The sequence below is a fragment of the Hemiscyllium ocellatum genome (genome assembly GCF_020745735.1).
Source record: "Hemiscyllium ocellatum isolate sHemOce1 chromosome 27 unlocalized genomic scaffold, sHemOce1.pat.X.cur. SUPER_27_unloc_38, whole genome shotgun sequence".
Classification (NCBI taxonomy): domain Eukaryota; kingdom Metazoa; phylum Chordata; class Chondrichthyes; order Orectolobiformes; family Hemiscylliidae; genus Hemiscyllium; species Hemiscyllium ocellatum.
In genome coordinates, this window is record NW_026867507.1 from 294,192 (window position 1) to 304,939 (window position 10,748).

Here is a 10,748-nt window from a genome sequence, read left to right on the forward strand (position 1 = left end):
CAAAGGGTTTCCCGAACAGCTGCTTCTCATTCAGTCTCCCTGCTGCTGTTTGTCACGTCCCCAGGAACCGGGCTCTCTCCACTGGCAGACAATTCAAACATTTTGTTTTGAAATTTTCTATGACACCCGAGCGGCCAGTGACAAGCATTACCCTCCTCACCATGGATACAGAGAACAGGAGAAGACCACGCAGATCTCCACGAGTGTATCAACTCGACTGTGCACATTGGGCCAGTATATCACTGTGAAATATTTATGTCCAAGCCTTTTTTCGGAAGCAGATGAGAAGGCGAGGTGCAGAACAGAGCGCAGTTATAAGGGAAGCTGCTAAAGACGACATTGAGTGAATAGGAGAGAGTGGGTTATGGTCCCAACACGCACCCGTTGTGCCAGGGGTTACACTTCGGGTCCACTCTTCCTTCACTCGCAACACCCCCACACCCACCTCCCATAGTGCCAAGTCGCTTTCGCCTGAAACTGCCGAATGTGCAACACCTGCCCATTTACCGGCTCCCTCCTGAATATCCAAGGGCTCAAACATACCTGCCAGGTAAAGCAGCACTTTTGCCACAACCTAGTCCACTGCATTCGCTGCTCACAGTGTCGTTTCCCCAATGTAGCATGAAGCATAAACTGGTGACTGCTTCGCAGAACATCCCGGTTCTGCCCGCAGGAAAAAGGCCCTGACCTGGCGGTTGTCTGCCACTTTAACACATCACCCTGTTCCCTGACCAACATCTCTGTCTCAGGCTTGCAGCAGTGTTCTAGCTCCAGATGAAAGAACAACAACTCATTTTCCACTTGGAGACCTTACAGCCCTCCGGTCTTCAATATCGAGTTCCATAACTTTAGGGCCTGAACTCCCCCATGTCCTTGACCCCTACCACACAAACGACTCCTTGTTATCACCTCGTCGGCTATGACAGACTACGTATTGTTAGCCACTAACAGTCTCCATGAGCAGCTATTCGCCCTCTCACGCGGATCGTTATTCACTCCTACGTCCTTCCTATTGTTCTCTCTCTCTGAGCTGGCGGCAAACACAGCAATGTACATTGGAGACTCTGAGCCAGCTGAAAGTTGCTCAGTGTGAAGTACATTCCACATTGCTCCAAGAATTGCAAGCAGCAAAGCGTTTCCAGAACTTCTGCTTGTCATTCTGTCCCCGGGGCGATGATGTTTGTCTCATCCCCAGGAACTGGACTATCTCCACTGCTCGATAATTAAACCAATTTATTTCTACTTGCACGTTGTTCTGGGGTGGGGTGGGGCGGGGTGTAGGGTGGGGGCGGGTAGAGTCTCTCTCTCTCTCTCTCTCTCTCACTCTCTGAAACCGTTGGGGTGAGAGGTGTCAGTTGCATTAATGCGGGGAACATGAACAACTTTGATTGTGAACTTTCTCCAAAGGTCTGTTATCTGAGAGATGGAAAGATGCTGTGCTGGAAGGACAGAAAGAAATGGACACCGAGGACTCTTCGCCCAGGTAAATTCACATTGTTGTGCAGCCTTCTTGGTGTTCAGAAATCGTCTTCACGCAGCAATCTTACGGAAAGTCTATAGCAAAGTGGGCATCGCTTTCTTTGTTGCTACCGCGCAGCAGTTAACATCTGAGCCCCAAGTGTCCCAGATGAAGAGAATCCGAGTGAAACCTTCACTCACTGAGAGTCCTCCCCACGGCCCTGAGCTGAGGGACTGCAGGCAGTCCAACACGGAAGGGACGGTTAAAATGAACCAGTTTTGCTCCCTCAGCCTCTCTGTCCCAGAGACAGGCAGTGGGATGGCATAAACACGTAGCACCATTCTCGAGTAGACACAAGCCGTTCAACCCATCGAATCCACGCCGTTTGCCTGTCTCTCTCTCTCTCTGAGGTTATTCACAATCGGTGGGATCCGTCCTAATCGTGGGGGAACTGTGTCTGAGTCGTGATGAGGTTTTTGACATGCTTGTCATTCACGTCTGAACCAGGGTAGCGAATTACTGCAGGGAATGGACGAAACCGCAAGACATTTGTTTCAACTTGACTAACTGATTGGCATCGCAGAGAACTGGTTTTGCGATCCAGTTCAGAATAAAAACCGCCGAACAACAGAATGCCACTGAGACCTCTAAAACCACGCACCTTGCATGGAGTGGATTTGCCATTCGGGTATGCAGCTGGCAGAAGAGAGCACCGATCCAAAGGAAATCAGCTCGAGGTGACATTGAATAATAGCAGAGGATGGTTTCGATCCATCGACCTCTGGGTTATGGGCCCAGCACGCTCCCGCTGCGCCACTCTGCTGCCACGCTCCGGGCCCTGTCCACAGAGCGATTCAGCTTTTCATCTGGCACGCGGCTCGCACGTTCGAGACTGATGTCAAAGACCTCCGCTGCTGTCGTGTGATATGCTGTTTCGCAGACGTACGGAGGCTGTGTAAATAGAAACGTTTTTACTAAATTCCCACATTCTGTTGGTCGAACTGTGATTTCACACTGAATCACACATGTGTCGCAGCGCAGACGGAGGCCATGCGGCCCACCTTCGCTCTGCTGGTTCTATACTTCAGTCAACGTGTGTCTATTCGTTTCATTCTCTCGCATTCTCAGCGTAAATCTGCACATCTGAACGTGACCACCGAATTCCCTTTTGTGTTCATTGAATCTTCCTCTTTGTCAATGTCCGACAGGGACTTACTGACACTAACCACTCCCTGTACGAAAACGTTCTTCCTCCTGTCATTTTTACTTGTTTTCCTGGTGACCTTAAAATTCTGCCGAATCGTTGTGGACCTTTCAGGTGTGGGAACATTTTCACAACATTATTTCCTGTTTCTAGGTCCCTCATGACTTGGAAAACTTCGGTTCTCCGAGGAGAGCTGTCCCAATTTTCCAATCTACCTTCATTGCTGACATTCCCCAAACACCGCACAGCTCACGTCAACCTGTTCGACACGACATCCAACCATTTCACTTCCCTGTTTTCTGCCTTGTCCGTACTCCAGACAGCCCAACCTCGTTTCACCAAGGTGCTTTTTGAGAAAATTAATCAGGCAGTTTTGCACAAGTCAAGTTTAGAAAAACCTCGGGCTCGTCCGGGATTTGAAACCGGGACCTCTCGCAACTCATCACAGTGAGCACCCAAAGCGAGAATCATACGCCTAGACCAACGAGCCAGAGAGCCGGCCGCGACCGATGCCCCACACCGCTTGAGTGACCTGAGACGTGCTCACTATGAAATACATTTGAGATTGCTCTAAGAATTGCTAGCGGCAAAGAGTTTCTCGAACAGCTGCTTCTCATTCAGTCTCCCTGCTGCTGTTTGTCACGTCCCCAGGAACCGGGCTCTCTCCACTGGCAGACAATTCAAACATTTTTTTTGAAATTTTTCTATGACACCCGAGCGGCCAGTGACAAAGCATTACCCTCCTCACCATGGGATACAGAGAACAGGAGAAGACCACGCAGATCTCCACGAGTGTATCAACTCGACTGTGCACATTGGGCCAGTATATCACTGTGAAATATTTATGTCCAAGCTTTTTTCGGAAGCAGATGAGAAGGCGAGGTGCAGAACAGAGCGCAGTTATAAGGGAAAGCTGCTAAAGACGACATTGAGTGAATAGGAGAGAGTGGGTTATGGTCCCAACACGCACCCGTTGTGCCAGGGGTTACACTTCGGGTCCACTCTTCCTTCACTCGCAACACCCCACACCCACCTCCCATAGTGCCAAGTCGCTTTCGCCTGAAACTGCCGAATGTGCAACACCTGCCCATTTACCGGCTCCCTCCTGAATATCCAAGGGCTCAAACATACCTGCCAGGTAAAGCAGCACTTTTGCCACAACCTAGTCCACTGCATTCGCTGCTCACAGTGTCGTTTCCCCAATGTAGCATGAAGCATAAACTGGGTGACTGCTTCGCAGAACATCCCGGTTCTGCCCGCAGGAAAAAGGCCCTGACCTGGCGGTTGTCTGCCACTTTAACACATCACCCTGTTCCCTGACCAACATCTCTGTCTCAGGCTTGCAGCAGTGTTCTAGCTCCAGATGAAAGAACAACAACTCATTTTCCACTTGGAGACCTTACAGCCCTCCGGTCTTCAATATCGAGTTCCATAACTTTAGGGCCTGAACTCCCCCATGTCCTTGACCCCTACCACACAAACGACTCCTTGTTATCACCTCGTCGGCTATGACAGACTACGTATTGTTAGCCACTAACAGTCTCCATGAGCAGCTATTCGCCCTCTCACGCGGATCGTTATTCACTCCTACGTCCTTCCTATTGTTCTCTCTCTCTGAGCTGGCGGCAAACACAGCAATGTACATTGGAGACTCTGAGCCAGCTGAAAGTTGCTCAGTGTGAAGTACATTCCACATTGCTCCAAGAATTGCAAGCAGCAAAGCGTTTCCAGAACTTCTGCTTGTCATTCTGTCCCGGGGCGCTGATGTTTGTCTCATCCCCAGGAACTGGACTATCTCCACTGCTCGATAATTAAACCAATTTATTTCTACTTGCACGTTGTTCTGGGGTGGGGTGGGGCGTGGTGTAGGGTGGGGGCGGGGTAGAGTCTCTCTCTCTCTCTCTCTCTCTCACTCTCTGAAACCGTTGGGGTGAGAGGTGTCAGTTGCATTAATGCGGGGAACATGAACAACTTTGATTGTGAACTTTCTCCAAAGGTCTGTTATCTGAGAGATGGAAAGATGCTGTGCTGGAAGGACAGAAAGAAATGGACACCGAGGACTCTTCGCCCAGGTAAATTCACATTGTTGTGCAGCCTTCTTGGTGTTCAGAAATCGTCTTCACGCAGCAATCTTACGGAAAGTCTATAGCAAAGTGGGCATCGCTTTCTTTGTTGCTACCGCGCAGCAGTTAACATCTGAGCCCCAAGTGTCCCAGATGAAGAGAATCCGAGTGAAACCTTCACTCACTGAGAGTCCTCCCCACGGCCCTGAGCTGAGGGACTGCAGGCAGTCCAACACGGAAGGGACGGTTAAAAATGAACCAGTTTTGCTCCCTCAGCCTCTCTGTCCCAGAGACAGGCAGTGGGATGGCATAAACACGTAGCACCATTCTCGCGTAGACACAAGCCGTTCAACCCATCGAATCCACGCCGTTTGCCTGTCTCTCTCTCTCTCTGAGGTTATTCACAATCGGTGGGATCCGTCCTAATCGTGGGGGAACTGTGTCTGAGTCGTGATGAGGTTTTTGACATGCTTGTCATTCACGTCTGAACCAGGGTAGCGAATTACTGCAGGGAATGGACGAAACCGCAAGACATTTGTTTCAACTTGACTAGCTGATTGGCATCGCAGAGAACTGGTTTTGCGATCCAGTTCAGAATAAAAACCGCCGAACAACAGAATGCCACTGAGACCTCTAAAACCACGCACCTTGCATGGAGTGGATTTGCCATTCGGGTATGCAGCTGGCAGAAGAGAGCACCGATCCAAAGGAAATCAGCTCGAGGTGACATTGAATAATAGCAGAGGATGGTTTCGATCCATCGACCTCTGGGTTATGGGCCCAGCACGCTCCCGCTGCGCCACTCTGCTGCCACGCTCTGGGCCCTGTCCACAGAGCGATTCAGCTTTTCATCTGGCACGCGGCTCGCACGTTCGAGACTGATGTCAAAGACCTCCGCTGCTGTCGTGTGATATGCTGTTTCGCAGACGTACGGAGGCTGTGTAAATAGAAACGTTTTTACTAAATTCCCACATTCTGTTGGTCGAACTGTGATTTCACACTGAATCACAACATGTGTCGCAGCGCAGACGGAGGCCATGCGGCCCACCTTCGCTCTGCTGGTTCTATACTTCAGTCAACGTGTGTCTATTCGTTTCATTCTCTCGCATTCTCAGCGTAAATCTGCACATCTGAACGTGACCACCGAATTCCCTTTTGTGTTCATTGAATCTTCCTCTTTGTCAATGTCCGACAGGGACTTACTGACACTAACCACTCCCTGTACGAAAACGTTCTTCCTCCTGTCATTTTTACTTGTTTTCCTGGTGACCTTAAAATTCTGCCGAATCGTTGTGGACCTTTCAGGTGTGGGAACATTTTCACAACATTATTTCCTGTTTCTAGGTCCCTCATGACTTGGAAAACTTCGGTTCTCCGAGGAGAGCTGTCCCAATTTTCCAATCTACCTTCATTGCTGACATTCCCCAAACACCGCACAGCTCACGTCAACCTGTTCGACACGACATCCAACCATTTCACTTCCCTGTTTTCTGCCTTGTCCGTACTCCAGACAGCCCAACCTCGTTTCACCAAGGTGCTTTTTGAGAAAATTAATCAGGCAGTTTTGCACAAGTCAAGTTTTAGAAAAACCTCGGGCTCGTCCGGGATTTGAACCGGGACCTCTCGCAACTCATCACAGTGAAGCACCCAAAGCGAGAATCATACGCCTAGACCAACGAGCCAGAGAGCCGGCCCGCGACCGATGCCCCACACCGCTTGAGTGACCTGAGACGTGCTCACTATGAAATACATTTGAGATTGCTCTAAGAATTGCTAGCGGCAAAGAGTTTCCCGAACAGCTGCTTCTCATTCAGTCTCCCTGCTGCTGTTTGTCACGTCCCAGGAACCGGGCTCTCTCCACTGGCAGACAATTCAAACATTTTGTTTTGAAATTTTTCTATGACACCCGAGCGGCCAGTGACAAGCATTACCCTCCTCACCATGGGATACAGAGAACAGGAGAAGACCACGCAGATCTCCACGAGTGTATCAACTCGACTGTGCACATTGGGCCAGTATATCACTGTGAAATATTTATGTCCAAGCCTTTTTTCGGAAGCAGATGAGAAGGCGAGGTGCAGAACAGAGCGCAGTTATAAGGGAAAGCTGCTAAAGACGACATTGAGTGAATAGGAGAGAGTGGGTTATGGTCCCAACACGCACCCGTTGTGCCAGGGGTTACACTTCGGGTCCACTCTTCCTTCACTCGCAACACCCCACACCCACCTCCCATAGTGCCAAGTCGCTTTCGCCTGAAACTGCCGAATGTGCAACACCTGCCCATTTACCGGCTCCCTCCTGAATATCCAAGGGCTCAAACATACCTGCCAGGTGAAAAGCAGCACTTTTGCCACAACCTAGTCCACTGCATTCGCTGCTCACAGTGTCGTTTTCCCCAATGTAGCATGAAGCATAAACTGGGTGACTGCTTCGCAGAACATCCCGGTTCTGCCCGCAGGAAAAAGGCCCTGACCTGGCGGTTGTCTGCCACTTTAACACATCACCCTGTTCCCTGACCAACATCTCTGTCTCAGGCTTGCAGCAGTGTTCTAGCTCCAGATGAAAGAACAACAACTCATTTTCCACTTGGAGACCTTACAGCCCTCCGGTCTTCAATATCGAGTTCCATAACTTTAGGGCCTGAACTCCCCCATGTCCTTGACCCCTACCACACCAACGACTCCTTGTTATCACCTCGTCGGCTATGACAGACTACGTATTGTTAGCCACTAACAGTCTCCATGAGCAGCTATTCGCCCTCTCACGCGGATCGTTATTCACTCCTACGTCCTTCCTATTGTTCTCTCTCTCTGAGCTGGCGGCAAACACAGCAATGTACATTGGAGACTCTGAGCCAGCTGAAAGTTGCTCAGTGTGAAGTACATTCCACATTGCTCCAAGAATTGCAAGCAGCAAAGCGTTTCCAGAACTTCTGCTTGTCATTCTGTCCCCGGGGCGATGATGTTTGTCTCATCCCCAGGAACTGGACTATCTCCACTGCTCGATAATTAAACCAATTTATTTCTACTTGCACGTTGTTCTGGGGTGGGGTGGGGCGGGGTGTAGGGTGGGGGCGGGTAGAGTCTCTCTCTCTCTCTCTCTCTCTCACTCTCTGAAACCGTTGGGGTGAGAGGTGTCAGTTGCATTAATGCGGGGAACATGAACAACTTTGATTGTGAACTTTCTCCAAAGGTCTGTTATCTGAGAGATGGAAAGATGCTGTGCTGGAAGGACAGAAAGAAATGGACACCGAGGACTCTTCGCCCAGGTAAATTCACATTGTTGTGCAGCCTTCTTGGTGTTCAGAAATCGTCTTCACGCAGCAATCTTACGGAAAGTCTATAGCAAAGTGGGCATCGCTTTCTTTGTTGCTACCGCGCAGCAGTTAACATCTGAGCCCCAAGTGTCCCAGATGAAGAGAATCCGAGTGAAACCTTCACTCACTGAGAGTCCTCCCCACGGCCCTGAGCTGAGGGACTGCAGGCAGTCCAACACGGAAGGGACGGTTAAAAATGAACCAGTTTTGCTCCCTCAGCCTCTCTGTCCCAGAGACAGGCAGTGGGATGGCATAAACACGTAGCACCATTCTCGCGTAGACACAAGCCGTTCAACCCATCGAATCCACGCCGTTTGCCTGTCTCTCTCTCTCTCTGAGGTTATTCACAATCGGTGGGATCCGTCCTAATCGTGGGGGAACTGTGTCTGAGTCGTGATGAGGTTTTTGACATGCTTGTCATTCACGTCTGAACCAGGGTAGCGAATTACTGCAGGGAATGGACGAAACCGCAAGACATTTGTTTCAACTTGACCACTGATTGGCATCGCAGAGAACTGGTTTTGCGATCCAGTTCAGAATAAAAACCGCCGAACAACAGAATGCCACTGAGACCTCTAAAACCACGCACCTTGCATGGAGTGGATTTGCCATTCGGGTATGCAGCTGGCAGAAGAGAGCACCGATCCAAAGGAAATCAGCTCGAGGTGACATTGAATAATAGCAGAGGATGGTTTCGATCCATCGACCTCTGGGTTATGGGCCCAGCACGCTCCCGCTGCGCCACTCTGCTGCCACGCTCTGGGCCCTGTCCACAGAGCGATTCAGCTTTTCATCTGGCACGCGGCTCGCACGTTCGAGACTGATGTCAAAGACCTCCGCTGCTGTCGTGTGATATGCTGTTTCGCAGACGTACGGAGGCTGTGTAAATAGAAACGTTTTTACTAAATTCCCACATTCTGTTGGTCGAACTGTGATTTCACACTGAATCACAACATGTGTCGCAGCGCAGACGGAGGCCATGCGGCCCACCTTCGCTCTGCTGGTTCTATACTTCAGTCAACGTGTGTCTATTCGTTTCATTCTCTCGCATTCTCAGCGTAAATCTGCACATCTGAACGTGACCACCGAATTCCCTTTTGTGTTCATTGAATCTTCCTCTTTGTCAATGTCCGACAGGGACTTACTGACACTAACCACTCCCTGTACGAAAACGTTCTTCCTCCTGTCATTTTTACTTGTTTTCCTGGTGACCTTAAAATTCTGCCGAATCGTTGTGGACCTTTCAGGTGTGGGAACATTTTCACAACATTATTTCCTGTTTCTAGGTCCCTCATGACTTGGAAAACTTCGGTTCTCCGAGGAGAGCTGTCCCAATTTTCCAATCTACCTTCATTGCTGACATTCCCAAACACCGCACAGCTCACGTCAACCTGTTCGACACGACATCCAACCATTTCACTTCCCTGTTTTCTGCCTTGTCCGTACTCCAGACAGCCCAACCTCGTTTCACCAAGGTGCTTTTGAGAAAATTAATCAGGCAGTTTTGCACAAGTCAAGTTTTAGAAAAACCTCGGGCTCGTCCGGGATTTGAACCCGGGACCTCTCGCAACTCATCACAGTGAAGCACCCAAAGCGAGAATCATACGCCTAGACCAACGAGCCAGAGAGCCGGCCCGCGACCGATGCCCCACACCGCTTGAGTGACCTGAGACGTGCTCACTATGAAATACATTTGAGATTGCTCTAAGAATTGCTAGCGGCAAAGAGTTTCCCGAACAGCTGCTTCTCATTCAGTCTCCCTGCTGCTGTTTGTCACGTCCCCAGGAACCGGGCTCTCTCCACTGGCAGACAATTCAAACATTTTGTTTTGAAATTTTTCTATGACACCCGAGCGGCCAGTGACAAGCATTACCCTCCTCACCATGGGATACAGAGAACAGGAGAAGACCACGCAGATCTCCACGAGTGTATCAACTCGACTGTGCACATTGGGCCAGTATATCACTGTGAAATATTTATGTCCAAGCCTTTTTTCGGAAGCAGATGAGAAGGCGAGGTGCAGAACAGAGCGCAGTTATAAGGGAAAGCTGCTAAAGACGACATTGAGTGAATAGGAGAGAGTGGGTTATGGTCCCAACACGCACCCGTTGTGCCAGGGGTTACACTTCGGGTCCACTCTTCCTTCACTCGCAACACCCCACACCCACCTCCCATAGTGCCAAGTCGCTTTCGCCTGAAACTGCCGAATGTGCAACACCTGCCCATTTACCGGCTCCCTCCTGAATATCCAAGGGCTCAAACATACCTGCCAGGTGAAGCAGCACTTTTGCCACAACCTAGTCCACTGCATTCGCTGCTCACAGTGTCGTTTCCCCAATGTAGCATGAAGCATAAACTGGGTGACTGCTTCGCAGAACATCCCGGTTCTGCCCGCAGGAAAAAGGCCCTGACCTGGCGGTTGTCTGCCACTTTAACACATCACCCTGTTCCCTGACCAACATCTCTGTCTCAGGCTTGCAGCAGTGTTCTAGCTCCAGATGAAAGAACAACAACTCATTTTCCACTTGGAGACCTTACAGCCCTCCGGTCTTCAATATCGAGTTCCATAACTTTAGGGCCTGAACTCCCCATGTCCTTGACCCCTACCACACAAACGACTCCTTGTTATCACCTCGTCGGCTATGACAGACTACGTATTGTTAGCCACTAACAGTCTCCATGAGCAGCTATTCGCCCTCTCACGCG